Source organism: Amphiura filiformis, chromosome 19, assembly GCF_039555335.1.
Source record: "Amphiura filiformis chromosome 19, Afil_fr2py, whole genome shotgun sequence".
NCBI lineage: Eukaryota > Metazoa > Echinodermata > Ophiuroidea > Amphilepidida > Amphiuridae > Amphiura > Amphiura filiformis.
In genome coordinates this window covers 59,869,906-59,889,937 of record NC_092646.1, presented here as the reverse complement: position 1 = coordinate 59,889,937, position 20,032 = coordinate 59,869,906, and the positions used below count along the sequence as shown (strand labels likewise).

Sequence of the window (20,032 nt, the reverse complement as noted above, 5' to 3'; positions counted from 1 at the left end):
TGGCATTTTCCATATACTGGGCATAAAAATGAAAAAATAAATGTAGATATTTATATAGCGCTTTATGCCGTAAACAGCCGGCCTCAAAGCGCTTTACATTTATTCCGCCGTCATTAGAATAAAAGGAACCACGTTTGCAGCCTACAAATGGCGCAGGGTTCATCAGTACAACGACTGTGACTACCCCTACTAACAGCTTCCCATTGCACCTGGGTGGAGTGAGGCAAGCGAGGGAAACCGCCTTGCCCAAGGGCACAACACGGTGGTGGGACGGGGCCTCGAACCCACGCACGTCGAGCAAGATCTCAGATTATGAGTCCAAGGCCGTATCCACTGAGCCACCGTGCCCTCAAATATACTCGGTTAGTTTTGTGGGGTTCATAATCGAACCCCAATGGGGTTGTATTTATATTATTTATTAACAAAGGCCTATTTTTGTGATATTTCAAGCTTTTAAAATTTCAAAATAATTTCAAAATAATCCCATTGAATTACACGATGAAAATTTACTAAATTTAGAGAATGCATGGCGACCACCACCTAACCAGAGGTTAGGCCGTGTAAAATTAATATTTTGGTTCTCGTCCCCTCCCTCCTCAATTTCTGGGATTTGTCAGAAAAACACCTCCCTCCCTCATCAATTCATGAAAATCCTCTGGACGAGAACCAAAACATTAATTTTATACGGCCTTACAGTGGTCAAGTGAAGAATGAGGCTATGGATTACGAAATGCCCCTTTCAGTACCACATCAGTCTGCATAATTGTGACGTGTCATGTCAAAAGGAGACACTTTGGGGCAGGATCGTAAATGGAGAAATAGCCAAAAATCTGCCCGGGAATGGTTTTTTCACAATTTGGGTTTTGTTGCGAATTTGATGTTATTAAGGGGTGGGGTATGAACGTTTGGACAGTACCGGTATTTATTGTGGGACATTAGAGCACATCAGACATATCGAATTGCATTCTGAATACGAAGAATGTCTTTCTGATATCAAATAATTTAGATTTTTTGAAATTTGCAATGTAATACACATTTTATGGCAAATGATTACAAATTGATATTTTTGATATTTAACAGTACTCGAAGTAAACTTTATAAATCTGATGAGTTATACTTAAGTGTATGTAGGTGGGATGAAAAGCCGACGATCAATTGAAAATTTTGACCTTTCGTATTGAAGATATGGATTTTTTCCCAAAACACAAAAAAATTAGGTCTTTTGGGGAAACCGCCGTGTGGGGCATTGTTATACACGTTTTTGCTTCTCATATCAAAAACGATGGAGCAATGCAACTTCAAATTTGGAAACGTTGTTTTAAAGGTAGGCCTCAATCCAAGATAGAACACAGAACATGAGAAATCCACATAGGGAGTGACCATGGAACTTTGCAAAATGCTTATGTGGGTCACATAAAACAAAAATGTGCGCAAAACTTGCTCTCTAAAAATTCTTACAAACAAAACAAAAACACTTCAGTAAGCTTTTCTGGAGCTAATATGCATTTTTATTTTCATTAAAATTAACATCTTTTCGTAAGGTTAGTATCAACCCTGGAATTATCAAATATCACTTTTTAATAATAAAATGGAATTCACAAAACTGTATTTTGATACCAGTCACTCGTATACATTCTATTGAAATGTTTTAATTATAAATACTTATTTTTATTTTGTAAAATAACAGGGATTTTGTCAGGAGGTAACCCAATAACCACGTCAAATTACTACCCTTCTATGTACTTGTATAAAGTGAATTTGACTGTGACAAACACTTGGTACTTGTATAGTTAACCTATTATATACCATAATAATCACTACCAGAATACCAGAGATTAATAAACTCAGAACACGTTGTGATTGGTTGCAGGTCTGATTGGTTGCAGGCCTGCGTAGTACGGAATATTTTCCCTGATTGACGAGACGTCAGATGCAACATCCGACTGGCGGTGATTAGTTTGAAAAACCGAAATAATTAATGGGCTATTCCAGTTGAAATCCATACACTCGCTATGGAAGACAGCTTCCATACACAGCGTATGAATTTCAAATGGGGTTACCTGAATGGGAGAATCCATTTAAAATATACACCCGTGTGTGGAAGATGAAGGTCACGTGTGCCATAGGGGGTGTATGGATTTCAACTGGAATAGCTCAATATTAAGAGTGGCGTACTCTGGTCACTAATAGTACAAGATATGGCTGCCAATTATGGTAAGATGCATCTTAGTGCCACATTGGACGGAGACTACAAGTCATAAGGACAGCACACCTGCCAACCTGGTCTTGCTCTCTTACTACAGTCCCACAAGTAAATCAAATTTTGTAATTTTCTCAAAAACTGCTCATTTTGCATTTTGAAAACTTTGCCTAAACCAAAGGTCTGTAGTACAAAGATGTTTTTATCTCGTGTTTAGACAATGTTTACTCAACCATTGCTATCAAAAGACTGTGGATTCTAGTCCGAGTATTTAATGTCATTGCATCATAATAAGCAGACTGCGGATGAAGTTGCATACCATAATTCTCCACTGACGTATAGAGAACATCATTCACAAACTTTCACACTTCTCTGACCTAAAGATTAAAGGGATTTAAGTAAACACTTGAATGATGTTGCATTCATACTTGCATCTACCGCCGCTATCGCTCGATGCTAGCCTTTCTAATATGCTTCTTGCGTGGAGTGTGTTAATAAACGCGTAGGGTGTGAAGCATGTACAAAAGGTTAACATTGTTATACATCTACAGATGCCCATAGGTGCTAGTATGAACTTCCATTTGATATTCTATATACCATTTTAAACCAGTGCACCTCAAATCCAACCTTGTACCTCTTGTCAGGCAAACATAGTCCAAAGGTCCCTTAAACGTACTCCAGTTGGATTCCTTGTGTCATTTCCTTTCTAAAATGTAGACTTTTATATACTTATCATTATTACCTTTAGAAATTTTTACAATTTAAACTTAAAAAATACAAGAAGTATGCATTGATTATCTCTACTACCAAATATTGCATTATACAACAATATTTCAAAAAGACGCCACCTTATTATACATGAGTGGTAAATAAAATGCCTCTCTCTATAGAGTAGTCTACCTGTTATAATGAGGGCTAAAAACCAGAACTGGCTGTGTCCAAATTTGATGTTTCAAGTTTAAGAACTTGAATTAATTATCCTTCAAACATAGGAAATAGACACCATAGTTGTCAGTCACTTGATCCATTTGTACAGTAACTCTGCTGATTTGCTTGAGCTTAACATTAGGCCAAATGCAGCATTGGAATTAAGAATTTGCTGTCAAAATATCTCTTGGTTTGTCACACCTTTCAGAATGTTAGTGTATGACATAAAAATGATATTCAATTCCAAAATTGTGTAGCAAATTTATAAAATTGAGTAGCATTTTGCTACACCAAGCCACTAATTCCAATGCTGGCCAAATGATTTGAATGACCTGAATATGGGTGACTTTTGTTACATGTTATTGATCCCCACAAAAGCAGAAATAAATATTTGAAATTTGCAATTAAATGTCAAGTCTATAATATTCCTTTTTTTTCCCCATCTTTTTTCAATAGGTCAATTTTGGTCTTATCACTGGTAGAGTTAATGTCAGCACATCCATACTCTTATCAAAATGCCTTAACCCCATGAGAACTACCTGCCGATTGGCCAAAATGAAGATGGTGTCCAATTTTGAACCAATCAAGGAGGGTATTAATAAGATCATCTGCAAATGCAAGTTTGACCATAAAAAGTTTAAAGCCTCGTTATAATTGGCAATTGAAATGAGCATTTCAACCAATCAGAAATGTTGTTAGATGGCTAGTAGTGTCCAGGGGGTTAATATATGTTGTTACATCTGAAAATTGTACTTGTTGCAATCACCCCAGTAACGTTAGAGTCAAACTTATCATCGTGCCTCGATTCATTTCTGATTTTAACATAGTATTTTTTGTCCTGGTTACATCACACCTTAGCATCCAATCTCTAGCAAAGAAGATATCTTACGCTTCCCACAATGCAGTTCTCCCATTTCAACTTTCTGTACCGATTTGCTATCTAGTGAAACATGGGTCGATAGTGGCAAATGTATCACAATGAACAGAGCATGTCCAGATCTTGCAAAATTATCAACCCATGTTCAGCCAGCCTATTCTCAAAATGAAAACAAAGGGAAGCTGTATAAGGTAATGGGAATGTCATTTGATGAAATGAGGTGGTTTTATGTTGCAAAGGATTCTGGGAATGGCAAGATATCTTCTCTGAATCTCTAGTGTCCAGCCAAATTAAGTGTTTCTATTTTAAGTTATAGGTGTTTCTAAATTTCCCTAAAATCAAAAATTTAATAATTATTTTTCTAAAAAAGCTGGCGTGAGAATTCATCACAGGACTCTGAAACTTGCTGCTGAATCTGGAAAAAAGAAGAAAGGGAAAAACCGGGATTATTATTATACAAAACAACAGTAGCATCTCTAGTTACAATTAAGGTGGTACTACACCCCTTGATAAATTTGTGACTATTTTTGCATTTTTCTCAAAAAATTATAACATACTGGTAACAAAGGTTATGTATATTATAGGAGCATGGAATCCAGTTACTACACTGTAATTTCAGTGACTCAAGACAAGCGGTATGTTATTTATGAGAAGAAAAGAGGTACCACTAGAATGCACCTCATTTCTTATCATACATGTATAATGAACCACTTGTCTTGAATCACTGAAATTTCAATGAAGTAATTGGATTCCTTGCCCCTATAATATACATTTCTTTTTTTGTTGCCAGTGTGTAGTTATTTTTTGAGAAAAATGCAAAATTAGTTACAAAGTTTATCAGGGGGCATAGTACCACCTAAGATTCCATTTTGTTTGGAAGGTAATTAGACCCTGGGAATAAGGCTTTGTCCAAAATATTGTCTTTTTTACTGAATCCATTTCCGCAACAGTTCTAATTTAGTTTGCAAGAATTAAAATTGATTCTCTTAAATCCATGCTTATTCCACAGGAATTTACCAGATTCTCGCAAAACAAGTTTAAGAAAGTCAATTCACGCGCAGTTTGACAATATTATACCCTAGCTGAAATGAAGCCATACAATATATTAAGCGCACTTTGGAATAGTTTATAATGCTGGTTTCATACGCTTGCTGCTTTTACCCGATCAGGGCATGCACCAGCGGTGACCAGCTATATATTGATCAATCAAAACATTTACCTTGCACTTCTTTATCGATCCTCGCACACATTTCTTGCAAAAACTACAGATACCTCACAGGAGAATCACTCCAGGCCCCTCTATGCGTGCTTGGCTGTAAAGAACAAGTTGATAATGACTTGATTGTAAAACAATATCAGCAAGGTCCAGAACATTCTGATCAGCCACAATATAGGTCGAGCGTTAAATTATTGATTAGCTCCGAACAAAGGATTTGAACCGGTGTCCTTCAACGTAATCATGGCGCAGTTCAGTCCATTGAATTAAATCTTGTCACCAACTTTGATCATAGCGCATTTGTTATGTGTGTGTGAGATGAACTGTCGCGGTAGGTTGCAACCATGCTTTTGTTGAATGCATTTGAGTAGTCTGCAATATTTACGGTATGATATGTCATATGCATAACCTCTATTTATTATGTAAAAAATTGAACAATTATAGAATAAGATTTTGTCCTTTGCCTATCCAATATTGTGTCAACATGATCTGCTGGCCAATATTTTTTAAGTAGTAATATCATCTGATAATGGATACCAGAAAACAAATCAAATTGTGTCGATTTTTGACACAAGATATTACATTCAACAACTCTTCCTATACCTTTGTACAGGAGTCAACCGTTGTTAAACCATGATGAATCCACTCTTTTACTGTAGCGTATACGCGAACGTGAGCGAGACTACGCGTTACGCTAGAGCGCGTAAAATTCGTCATGCCTGGAACATGTGTGCGTATTCAAGCTTTACAAGTTGAATTCAATATTTTTTCAGGCAGCGGCTAAACATGCAGTTTTATTCTGTAGTTTTATTGCCGATATCAACAGAGAAATCATCGAAGTTTTTGTAAGGCTGAGGGGCAATGATTAACTAACATTCCTCATGAAATAATCATGTGAATTATACGATCTTCAGCTTCTTTTCGTTGTTGAAAGGATTCAATCATGTTTCACCGTTGTTCATCACCGTTTAACAACTCGCGTCCGGTCTGCGTCGCTGTGCAGCTAAAGCTGCCCTCGCGAAGTAAACCACGCAGACGACGCGGCCGCATCGTTGTTAAACGGTGATGAACAACGGTGAAACATGATTGAATCCCTTTTATTGTCTATGCCTAGTTGACATCCCCACATCTCTCTATGGGGGGGGGGGGTGTCACCATTTCTATTGATTCCTACTTTCATAATGCTATATGCTGTCAAAGTGATGATGTAACAGGATTATTTACCATAGCAATAGAGGAATACAATATTTGAATAGATTGCCCAGCACTACAACGTTCCCTATGCATTGAACAATAGATGTCAAAGAAAGGCTGATCACTCGCACTGGTAAGATTAGTATTTTTGAAAAGTGCGAAATTGTATTCAATCTATGATTGCAGACATACACAGGTGATGAGTGCAATCTGCTTGTAGTGCAGGGCGATCTATTCACAAATTGCATTCCTCTATTGCTATGGTAGTTAATCCGATTATTACGTAACTTCAACAGCGTATAGATGCCTTTTTTATTGACTTGTTGCCATTTTCTTACATACCATTACCTTGTCTATTGTATTCCATACATCTCCACGGTAACACACTCCTCTCTATGGGTACACCACACACTTCTCTCCATGGTAACACACTCCTCTCTCTAGTGATGCTTCATCTGTAGACAACAACAAACATCGAATATGACTGATTAATGATAGGAAAATCAATAAATTGGTCAAAATACAAATCAAGACTTGTAACATAGTGATTGGTTAGGTCGTATACAGTTGGGCTTGACACTCATACAAAAGGGGCTATTCCAATTGAAATCCATACACCACCTATAGAAGACATGACCTTAATCTCCCACATGTAGATTTCAAATGGAGTCACCCATTCAGGTAATCTCATTTGAAATTCACACTCCTGTATGGGAGATTAATGTCATGTCTTCTATAGGGGGCGAATGGATTTTAAATGGGATAGCCTATTGTGCTTTGTGTATTGTGTTGCAGGGATGTGGTTTATATGGTTGCCACATGTATTTGTAAATTTACACAAGCTCAAGTTGGTCCGTGGAGCGTGAATGGGTTACCTGAATGGGTGAAATCTACACTCCCTATGTGAGAGAGTCAAGCTGAGCGATTGGTACTTGACCAATGGGTTAGCACGTTTTTCCCAATTCAACAGAAGCATGCTACCTCATTGGCTAGAAACCAATTGCTTGTCGCTCGCTCAGCGATGGGAGTATAAATTCAACTTTAGGCCATGTCTTCCAAAGGGGGGGCGCTTCGTATATGCTGTATGGATTTCAACTGGAGTAGCCGATTCTCCAGCAGCAGCATCACACAAGCCTGGATATGCATTTCTTTGTTAAACGCTGTGTTCTCTGTAAAGCGCTTCGTATATGCTTCTTTAGATAATATTAGACTATGCTTACCCATTCCACATCCTCTCCAAGTAGAATCACATCCTGGACTATGTGTTTCAAGTAGAATCACCCATTCCACATCCTCTCAAGTAGAATCACATAAGCCTGGACTATGTGTTTCTTTTTTCTTTGTTAAACGCTGTGTTCTCTGTAAAGCGCTTCGTATATGCTTCTTTAGATAATATTACGACTATGCTTACCCATTCCACATCCTCTCCAAGTAGAATCACATGAGCTCCACTCCTCTCTGTAGATGTCCACCATTTGATATCTTCTTGAGGGGTATTCATTGTAGAATCACACAGGCCATGCCCTCTCTGTTGACCTAAAATTGACAATTAAGAATTGGAAGGGTTACTGAAAAAAACCCAAACAAAAAAAACTCGCTCTCAAGTTTTCTGTAATATGTATATGCACAGAGTTATAGCCAACACTTTTAGTGCAGGCTAATTTTAGTAGCCAAGTGTGTAAGGAGGAAGATTAAAGAGATGAATTTGTCCGTGTAGGGAGATTAAGAGATGAATTTGTCCGTGGTGTAAGCTGTTCTCCCTCCTTACACACAGCTACACCACAGACGAATTCTTCTCTTACTGTTCTCTCAGGTAAAAAACACAACATCTTGGTTGTAACTTTTCTGTGATTTCAAAGATATTTTGTGCCGGTCGGTGCCCAATTTAAGCTTAGTGCCAGTCGGGAAGACTGCCAGATATCCCCGTGCGACCGGCACCGCTAGAACACTGTATATGCATGCATTTACACAAGACAGTTTGGACTTCCCATATACATACCTTAATACTTCCTCACTTTGAGAGATATTATGTCTACCTTAATCCACACAGCACTCTAGAGACAAATGAAAACCACTGAAATAAAAGCAAAAATTAACACAATATTAAAACACGAATGATATTGACGGTAGAGACGACTACTCCTGTCAACAAAGGATGACAAATCCTACTGGGATTAAATACAAATACTTCCATAATAAATCTATAACAACAAAAACGAATCAATACTGGTAGTGATAGAAAGTTAAAACATTGTTCCTCAGAATCCACTAGTATTGGTTTATCTCACAAAGTATTTTCCCCAATATTAACCCAACAGGCACTACTGCCTTTCTAACAAAGCCCCCCCCCCCGATTGGTTAATTGCATGATATAATCATCTCAGTAACCAATCAAAATAAAGCTTTTAAATTTCTTTACCATTATTAGCTTCATCTCCTTCAGCCCTACTGATTATTGTTGCCATATCTCTGATTGGCTCAATACATGATATAGCCCTACTTATAACCAATCAAAATAGTTCTTGGAAAGGTTGACGCCAACCCTATACCCCAATCACAAAAATTCCATCCAAACTGGATGATTTCTAAACCAAACCAAACTAGATGATTTCCTCTGAATTTTTTTTAATGGGTTTGACAATATTCTATATTTTACTTCATTCTAAATACATCCTCTTATTGAGTCATCCATAAATATTTTTATTTGTTTTCAGACTATAATATCTCCTGAATGAATCTTTCCTGTTTGTTACAAACTGGTAGAATTTTACTTAATGTTATTCACACACTCTTCCCACACCTACATTACACACACACCCCACACACAAATTCTCTATTTTGTTTGATGTGCATCTACTTTCTAGCAATGCCAAGGTAAATGGAATGCATGTTTAAAAATCACCAGTCCTGGTGACTTTTTTACATACCGGTACATTAAAAGAGCAACAATTGTACTGATCACTGTAACTTTCCATCACAATATTTGCTCTTGACATTGAACTTTAGCCGTTTTCAAATAGAAATACCAGTTTTCTATTTCATGCCAAAATCATCATAATTACGCCATTTTAGAAACGCATCTAGAAATGCATGGTTCAACTGTATAGATGTGATTCCTCCAAGCGTTAGGTGGGTTTTGCAAAGAGTGTCCTCAAGTACAAGTTAGGCTGGCACTTTAGTGCACTTGACCTTTTTTCTTTTGCAAAATGAAAGACTACCAAGTTGTAAATGATCCCTTTATGTCAAAGTATACAACTGATATCATGCAGTGGTTCCCAACATGGTTATATTTTGCCATTTGGTGAATTTTAGTGACATTGTGTAATCACAGTAATAATCCGTGCTAATTTTTCATGTAACTTTTTTCATTCAACATTTTTTTCAAGATTGGAATGCTATTGCTTCTATTTTAACCCTTCCGAAAGGGCATTGCACATTTCTTGTTGGGTGCAATTTGTAATGCACATCAGGCTCGACCAGAAACCATAAGGGTCGAGTAGCTCAAAATGTGCCAAAATATTGATTTTTCATGGCTTTATATAAAACCTGGTGGCTGAGCAACTGATTTCATCTTAATAATCTCATTATTCCCATAATTATCTCTATTATTCCACGGCATTGATCCTATGTTCACTCCGCAAAGTCTGACCTCTGATGACCTTTACATCACAAAGAAACCTGGTTCACCTTTGAACCACATAATGACCGCAATACAAATCTGAATGGCCTACACAGAAACATGCAATTCACGAAAGCATTACATAATCACTATAATAATGACATATAGGCTCCTCGTTCACAAATAAAGTTTCCAACACTTGGTACCAAACAGCTAGGATATCTTTCTGCAGTAGTTATTGTATTTTTGTGCTATTCCAGTTGAATCTATACATCCCTATGGGAGACACAACCTTAATCCCCACACAGCGAGAGTGAATCTCAGAAGGGGTTACCTGAATAGGCGACTCCATTTGAAATCTACACCCCATGTGTGGGAGCTTTAAGTCATGTCTTCCATAGGGGGTGTTATGATTTCAACTGGAATAGCCTTCTTTTATCCAATGTCAATCAAGACCATAGGACCCACGATATAAACTAGTCTGATGATGTAATCGGAAGAGATATTCAGAGCTTCAAACCACATTTTCTCAAATTCACGGCAGCTCATATGGGGGATATCCGGGAAGGAATCAATCTTATATACTTCCCTACGTACAGAGTTCATGGTAGCTAACAGACCATATGGGAGTAACTTACGGGAGTGGATAACAAATTGGGAATTTACACATTTTCATAAACATGTAAGTCGGAATCATCCAAATCGTAAGCTGGAATGTTTAGAGTATTGACAAAATAAAATTATACATGTGCGATGGGAAAGCCGTATGATTGACTGACAGAATGTGTGATTGATTGGGTCTTGGGAGCAGTTTGTGTTGAGAACAATAGAAGTAAATTTACTTAGTCAAACTCATGGGTCCTTTTGAATAAAATATTCCATTCATATGGAATGTCCACATCTTCATCCCTGTTTAAGTTGCTTGGTCAGATGATAAGATATGCCATTCATTCAAGCTTTCATGAATTTCTTCTCCATATCGAAGATTGTGGTACTATCGCAGTCATGCATGTCATGTTGGATCAGCCACAGATTTTCAGACTTGGAGTCTTTTTGGAGCTCACTTGATTCTTCAAAGTTGGGCTGGTTTCACCAATGTACAGCATACAAACTTGGTCACAAGATCCACAAGGAATGGAATACATATGAAGATACCTCCTTGGGTACATGACCTTTGGGTACACAAGTCTTCTCCAAAATATTGGTAGTCCTTGAATTATAGGCAAAAATTCATCTGATGATGCACCTTACCGAAGGCCCATGGCTCTCTGTACAAACTGCCTACTTGTATACCAATTTAATGTGCTTTATTTATGCCATACATGAATCATTACCATAAGGTCCAGCTCTTACACTGTCCAACTCTTCTACAAGGGCCCACTCTGGCACTGTCCTCAGTTTTATGACTGTAGTGTTGCCTCTCATAATTAAATACTCTTAACTAACATATTGCTAAAGAAGACCCAGCTATGTACGACAAGACCAAAGTATGAATATGACTTGGTGGGGCTATCTTCTATCTTCCAGTCCTTGGAGGTCAAGATGTGAAGACATGACACTTGTTCAGCTTGCCAGATTCAATTTGATTTTTCTTCTTGTTGAATTTTCGAATACAGCTCTGAACATTGGCCAATTATGAATTGTGTCATTCAAAGTTAATACTTGAGTATTTGAAGAGCTTTGTTGCAAAACCCTTACATCCACTTTTGACTTTTGAGAAAAACAGCTTTTTAATTGTGCAAGTATTACTTGTTCGATTTGATTCAATTTGGGATTGGATAAAGTGTTGATGAATAGAAACTAAAAGAATAGGTTTGGGACAATTTTCAAGGCTTCCTATTTATTTTATTATTTCTTTTACATCGCACCTTTTGTGGATGTAAGGGGTTTTGCAACCAAATAAATTTACCCCTTTTCTAGAAACCACCTTTGCAATCAAATTTGAGCCCATTTGTTTGCACTACATTATGTAACTTGACTAATGCTTTGAAAATCAAAAAGAAAAATTGAAATATCTCATTTACTTTTTTAATTATGAATTTTTAATTAAATTCGGAAAATGGCATTTTGGGGTATTTCCGAAGCTACACCTTTTGTTAATTAGAATGATTTTTTTTCAAACATAGTGACCCAAAAACAGTTCCTTTTGGTTTTAATAGGTAAAGAACATTCCAGGCTACCATTATACATCAAAAAATTTAAAACAAAACAATTCTATATTCATTTTAAGTTCAGATTTCGGAAATTCCTAAGATTTCCCAAACGGGAAATATGCGATAACTCGGAAGGGAAGGTAGTATGAAGGTCAAACAACCACCAAAATGTGTATTTTTACCCACACTATAATATTATGCCAATAACTCAATTTGGCCAAAAGTGGATGTAAGGGGTTTTGAAACAAAGCTCTTCATTTGATGCTGAATTACACAACAGTTGATTTCCATTGTTATGTTTCAAATAAGCATGAACCATTATGATCAAGTTGTCATATTGTATGTGTGTTTATTATTTGGTAGAGTATAAAATATTTTGCACAGAAAATCTCTGGTTGTTCTTTTTATCATAAACACAATATGAAACCATAGATCCTAGATATCCCATTCACACTGCTCCTGTAAAGCCATACATTGTACATGGAGAGTATGGGTTTCAAAATACCTAACCACTTCTATTTGAAAAACATGCTCCCTCTGTGGAAGACTTCTTAAATATTAAATGGAACAGCCTAATTTGATATATTGGTACATAGTTTCAGTGTCACCAGTAAATAGTATGTCATCCAATACTACCCCAACACCAGTGCTGAAGAAGCGATGCTCGGATGAGCCACAAAAATGTCACTTGTGGAAGTCTAAATTTACGCTGCTTGTGTGAAATTTGTCTACATCATAGTTTCAGTGTTGTTTCAAGATACGATTACCACTTATACAAATGTATGTACAGTATATTCATGACCAATGTTGGGAACCACTGCATTATTCAAACTACATATTATTTTAATATAATGTTTTCTAGTAGCAGGTTTGCAATTCCACACATGTATACATGCACCACATCACAAACTCACACCAAACTCATTCTTCACTTACATGCTGTATTTTATCACTGATATTTCAGTTGATATCAACATCACCTGCATCTCAATGGACTCAATATTTTGCCTCACACAAAATGGGTGATGGGGATGTCTGACCCCATTGAGCTCCATTTATCAACTCCCTCTTACCCAATAATACCCTTTTTGTATGCTGTAACCAATTACCCCCTCTCTTTTAGTTCTGAATGGATTTTGGATGTGCTCTCACAGAAAGACCACTTTGTTTCCCTCCCCTCTTAAAAATGTCATTTTCCACAGCAATTTCACTTAATTCAACTTCACTTCTTGAAATTTCTTGTATTTTGAGCTCAACATTGTCCAGGTCTCCGTGAACGACCCCATATGACCCCATCTTTTGGTGTTAAATCTCTGACTAAATCCAAGCTTGTCCACAAACCCATCACTATCACTTCGAAAATGTCAAGTGCCCTTTGGTATACCTCTAATTCATGGAATAGTATCCCCAGGATCCGTTTTCTCACTAATACGCCCCATGATGATCTCAATTCCAGTGGTTAGGTTACATAATGGCTATAATTTCAAGTTTTTTACTCAACATATTCAAATATCATTCTATGAATATACACACGCACTGGGTTTAAAGAACTGCGAGATATTCCAGTTGAAATCCATAAACCCTTGAATTAGATGTGACCTGATCTCCAACACAGGAGTCGCCCGTTCAGGTTACCCTATTTAAAATTCAATCCTGTGTGGAAGATTAAGGTCATGTCAGGGTGTAGGATTTCAACTGGATTTAGTCTATTTGAATGATCTTTAGTAATTTATATGCCTCCAAATGCCAATGATTGAAAAGAAAAAACCTCAAATACTTGTAATTACAAGATCAGGATAATATACAAATAATTTCATCTCTTTTACAGAATTTTCAAAAGCTTTAATATGAATAAATTATGTTGGCACTTCTGATTGGTTAATTGTGCAAAATATCAGAATGACCAATTGAATACAGCTTCTAAATATTAAAGCTCAATCCTCTTCCACTGATTTTTAGATGGTGCTGATTGGCTAATAAATCATGTATATCCTCCATGTAGCCAATCAGCAGGTAGTATTCATAAAATTTGTATCACTTCACATGGCTGTTCTTAACACAGCAGTTAGTATAAATCACAACAAAATGTTGACAAACAATTAAAAAAAGTGACATATGATGTAAAAAGCACACCATGGCAATACTAGTACCTGTATTGTTCTTGACATAGAAATTTCCAATACTTGCAAAGTTCCTGTAGTTGAAGACATTATATATGCTACCCCATACGGCAATACTACTACCTGCATTGTTCTTGTAAAAGAATTTCCCAATACTTGCAAGATTCCTGTAGTTGAAGACATTATAGCTACCCTCCAGTCAGGGATGATGACGATGGTGTATAGCAATCAGCATTAGATGTATCTTAGCCCTAGATAAATTAGGAATGATAAACTATAGAAACAACAAGCTCTGCTGAATGGCAAAGCCATATATGGTATACAAAATGATGTCATTAGACAAAACATTGAAATCACATCCATATGGACATTATTATAAACACATGCAAAAATAAACTATGATTTGAAGTGTATACTTCAACTGATGCAGTCATTACAAGTTGCTATTAGCCTATAGGTGGCTATATACAGTACAATAGTATTCAATAGTATTCAGTAATATTCAATGACTGGTGAAATAGTAAAAAGGGCCCCAAATGGAACCTTGAGGAACACTACTCGAGCATGAACTACTTCATGTGGTCATTACAAGGCCCCAAATGGAACCTTGAGGAACACTACTCTAGCATGTACTTCATGTGGTCATTACAAGATGCTGTTAGCCTGCACTTAGTAATTATTATCAATATTACAGGCTGTACAGCATTATCAATGACTGGTGCAGGGAGAAATGGCTCAATATAGTATATTCACATTCTTTTCATTATACTTTTTAAAACAACAGGAGTTTAACATACTTATGTGCATCAGAAATTCAAAGAAGCAAAGGAATGTCACAACAGTTTGAACTAATTTATCACAAAATCAATACCATATTTGGTGCAAATGTGAAGTTGACTTATCATATTTTAATTTCAATTATTTAGTACCCCATTCAATGGAGATTTTAGAAGTTCCTTCAATGCCTAAACCCCAATTTCAAAGGATGCCCTGTACAATGATCATATAATTTGTACTGAACATATGTTCAGATCAGATAAAGTTACATGAAAGGCTGATAACCATATTCGTTCCATACAATTGACCCACTGCTAGGTTTGCAGGAAAGAAATCCGAATACAATAGAAACATGCTAGACAAAACCTTTCTCTATATTTTATGTTAATTTCACAACTGGTGATAACACCCATTGTGTTAAATTACTGCATAATATTAAGTTGTTCTTTAAAAGGTCAATAAATATTTGTAAACATATTTTCACCTTCCAAATTTCAATCATTGACCGATAGAAAAATTGAACTGAAGGAATAAAACAAAATGTAGATTTAAAAAGACAATAGGAGCCACAGGAAAAACGCAACATTTCACATGTTCACAGGAACGTTGATAAATGTTTGCAATATAACAAAACAGTATAAACAAAAGAGAGATAGAGATATATAGCTTAATTACTAGATAAGTATGTACACAGGAGAAGCTCAAGAGGAAATATGAGTAGTGAAAATAGAAGACACATTTTTCTAATATCAGGTTTTAAGCTCATCTTCTTCTAACTTTTTTCATACAACACAAGAGCAAAATTTAATATCACATGTAAAATATTTCATATTGCTTTAGTGTTATCCAACTTCATTACCAAGTCCTGTACATCCAAGAATCAAGTGTCACATCTTGTTCACAGGCAAGACAATAAATGCAGCAAACTTTATATTTTATATTCAAGTCGAAGTTTCATAGTTTTAGAACTGGCCGTTCTTCTGCAACATAACACAATTGATCCAAACCATTTGATTACAACTTCATAAATCATTGAAGTTCTTCCGCCAAAAACAACCTCACCCCCCAAAAAAACACACAAAAAAAACACACCCAACATTATTTTCCCGTTGCAACGGTGGAAGCAATTTATCAAAGACTTGAAAGAACTCTTCACAATTTTCACTCTCATTACAAGATCATTAGATGTAGCATTAACTACAAGTATCACTATCACTATGCACATGCAGTTACTCATTAATTCAAAAGTACTTGTATCGGTATCAAACACAAAACACACATAATCCTTCTAGACATGACTATTTCCTACCTTCTGGTCCACACATTATTATCTAACATATATTGTTCTATATAATCTTGTCCGATGCAATGAGCCCCGAGAAAAAAAGTTATCTGATGCATGTGAGCCCTGACAAAAAAAGGTAATCTTTTCTGATGCACATGAGCCCTGTGAAAACTATTTTTTTGATGCACATATGAGCCCTAGGAAATGAGTTCTGTGAAAATTAACATTAATTTTCTGATGCACATATATGAGCCCTGTGAAAAGTTAGTGCCATTCTGTTAATTATTAATTAATGTCACACATTTCTGCTGTATAGATGATCTCCCTGCACCAGTCACTGAAAATGAAAATGAGAATATAGTACAAGTTACTTCAAACCAAAGTTTGTTATAATATTTGTGGGGACAGCAATAAGACAAACAGGTGTGTACCCATAATGCTTTAGGCCATAGCTCTATCTGTCTCAATGTATAACGTTATAACCTCATCAATACAGATTTGCTGTGTATAGGTTCTCTACGAGAAACATGGAGTTCCTTTCTTTATATATGCTGTTCCTCTATCACAAATTATACAGTAGCCATCACTAGATAATGAAATTGAAGCATTTCTGTTACAGTATACGAGGGGGTATAAAAAAGTTTTAGAAATCGCCCAGAAGTGAAAGAGCTATATCAATGAAATTTTGTCAGTGCAATCGCTGGTCCTTATGTACATTATGGTCCAAAATGGTCTCATAGGTATGTTTACTTTTTTTACAGGTGGCACTAGATGCCAATAACCCGCTGCCCCAGTTACTGCGCATAAACTGCAAGATTGAGAAAATTGAGGCAAGCAGCATTATTAAGATCCTGCTTTTGAAGGGTTGCAGTGCCTAGAAAATTGATGATGCAATGAAAGTTATCTTCGGTGGTGATTGTGATATGTCACTGTCGCTTTTTGCAAAAGGAATTTTTATTTCATCACAGATTTTCTGGGCACTGTAACCCTTAAAATGGAACTTAATCATGCTGCATGCCTCAATTTTCTCCATTTTGCTGGTTATGCGGTTACACAGGCAGGTAGTGACATCTAGCTCCTGTAAAAAAAGTAAACATACTTATGGGACTATTTTTACACCATATTGTACATAAGGACCAATGATTGCACTGACAAAATTTCATTGATATAGCTCTTTCACTTCTAGGCGATTTCTAAAACTGGTTGATACCCCCTCGTATACCCACACACGTACAAACAAGCCTAGTATTGGTTCAGTAGTTCTTGAGATAGTTCTTCACATTTTGAGTAAACATCTTGAAAACTAGCACGCACTGGAGCATTAATATATTCCTGGAAAGGAAAACCTTGATGATATAAATTAGTTACAGTACAGATGATTAGATGTTCACTTCACTTCAGCTCGTTTTAATTTCGTATACAAATGGATCCAAGTTCCCCTATTGCATTTTTTTATGGTTCATCAAAATCTCTTTACCTGGATTTCTTTTTCTTCCGCCAGTGTTGCTACAGAATTGTGAAAAATTCACTGTATTTGTTAGAAAGTCAGAACACTTGACTAGAGACCTAGTTGTCATGAGTTTTCAAAGTCCATTCCAGAAAATCCTTGGCTACCGGCAACTTATAATTTGAAATGTCAGTTTTCTTCAATTTGATTGCTACCACTAACAGAGCAGTGTTAATGGTGAATTTTCTATGTATCAATATAACCAGGGTTTTAATGCATTTTTAATGCTGATTCCAAATATGGTCAAGTACAAATTCTGAAATTATAAATATTTTTTTTAACTTCAGTCTGTCTAGTCTGAAGTACAAAGTACCAACACGGACGCATACATTGTGCCGACTTTGAAGGCACGCATATCTGCAGCAGAGACGCAGCACTGCGCATTGTTTACGCGCGCGTTGTCACTTTGTACTTCAGAGTGGACAAACTGTTGTCTGCAGTCGACACCCACTGTGCATGCTAAACTAAGCAATGGACTAAACTGCAAATCAAGGCCTTTTATTAAGCCTAATGCCAGGTGATTTTTAGGCGAGGGGGAAGGAAAGCAGGAAGGAAGAAAGAGAAAACTTTGTTTTGGGGTGTGATTTTGAACCACGGACCCCTCGGATGCCACACCCGTGCACGGCCACACCTTGGCCAGCCAGGCTTTAAGTGCCCATGTGTGTGTTTGCATGCTGACACAATCGCATCACGTGGGATACCTGCACTTGTATGCTTTGTGAATAGAGCATTTTTGATGTTTGGTTTGGTTAGGGTAAACTATAGTATGCCTAGCTATATGCCTGGTCATGAAAGTACATCTGGGTTGATAGAATTTATCCGAGTCTGTGATCAAGTCTAGGGAGAAATAAATTGTGTGTTTGGATCAAAAGATTCAAGTTTAATCAGTATGCATATTATATAACCCCCTGGACACTACATGTACAGTCTTTCTTACAGAGCTGCTGATTGGGTAATTACATGACTTCTTACACTCTTAGATAGTGAGACCCAATCAGAGCAAATGTTAGAAAAATGCTGATTTGGCTAATTACATGACATATTCATGAGTAACCAATTAAAATACTGCTTCAAAATATTCAAGCTCAATCCTCCCCAGCCCTACCAGAGTTCTTGCCATGTTGCTGATTGGCTCAGTAAATCTTAATAGCCTACTTGTAACCAATCAGCAGGTAGTACTAATGGGTTACTGTTGACTATAATTTCACCATGATAGCTATTGATAGGCCATTACAAATACTAGCTGGGTACACCACCTTAACATACACTGATCATGCTGTCCCCAACTTGATTTCATACACAAAATGTAAAGAGTTTTGTCTTGTTCTTAGCCTTTGTGCATAGTAGCAATGATTATTTTCTTATTAGCTAATGTTAGCCAATAAATGACGTATTAATATACACATGTGAAGTAATATGAAACTGCTGCATCACCGCTACCATTTCAAAGCTGGAACTAATATCACTGAAGTACATGCTGTAATAAATTCATTCATATTGATACACTGTAAGGTTGAAATACATTAGTCATCAGGTTCATAGGTTTAAACGCCAGGGTATAACTAATTTTAACAAGATTTTTACTGTTTCGCCGGCGAATAAACCATCTTTAGCACTTGGATGTTGATGTTGTCCATCACCCAGGTATATGTAGCTATTATTCAGTAAGTCCAGAAGATCATATTGAATCATGTAGTAATTAATAGCCCCCTATATAGTACATGCACACAACCCAAGGTGTATATCTTTCCATTACAATAGCAAAATGATTTTTGTACAACTAGTTCTTTGTCATTTCATAAATTTTTGAAGTCTATTTTAAAACTTTCCATTGCACAAGAACTGTGACAGAATGAATCGTGCATCTACGTTTGTGTTTGTAAGTTGTACTATTGAGTCCTATCAGATTCAGATTCAATTCACATATCTTCATCTTCACAATCATAACAAAATGATGAAATATCAAGTTGAAAGAAACTACCATATTCTACCCAAGTAGGGACCCCATAAGATCTTTTAGACATGATTACCATTCCCCTTCAGAACACTTTTTTTTAGCATTTTGGCCGATTAAAGTCTGCTAATTTTATCACGGGCAAATGTTACATTTCATCTAAGCGAAATGGGATCTATTTTCAATTAATTTCAGCATTTCCT

At 36.5% G+C, this 20,032-nt stretch overlaps 1 protein-coding gene across 2 annotated transcripts in view; it reads right to left on the bottom strand.

Annotated features, from left to right (window-relative positions):
- Nucleotides 1-1,475: 1,475 nt before the first annotated feature.
- The window catches only part of LOC140141577 (uncharacterized), a 54,764-nt gene continuing 36,207 nt past the window's right edge, over nucleotides 1,476-20,032 (bottom strand). Inside the window, exons 9-14 of one of the 2 annotated variants that reach the window (XR_011857433.1) lie at nucleotides 8,414-8,488; nucleotides 7,862-7,950; nucleotides 7,696-7,730; nucleotides 6,763-6,869; nucleotides 5,224-5,317; nucleotides 1,476-4,419 (exon numbers count right to left, since the gene is read on the bottom strand). The gene's annotated coding sequence lies outside the window, so the exon portion shown is untranslated. Of the gene's footprint in view, nucleotides 4,420-5,223; nucleotides 5,318-6,762; nucleotides 6,870-7,695; nucleotides 7,731-7,825; nucleotides 7,951-8,413; nucleotides 8,489-20,032 lie in introns of both variants that reach the window. The other variant, XR_011857432.1, reaches the window with a different exon arrangement.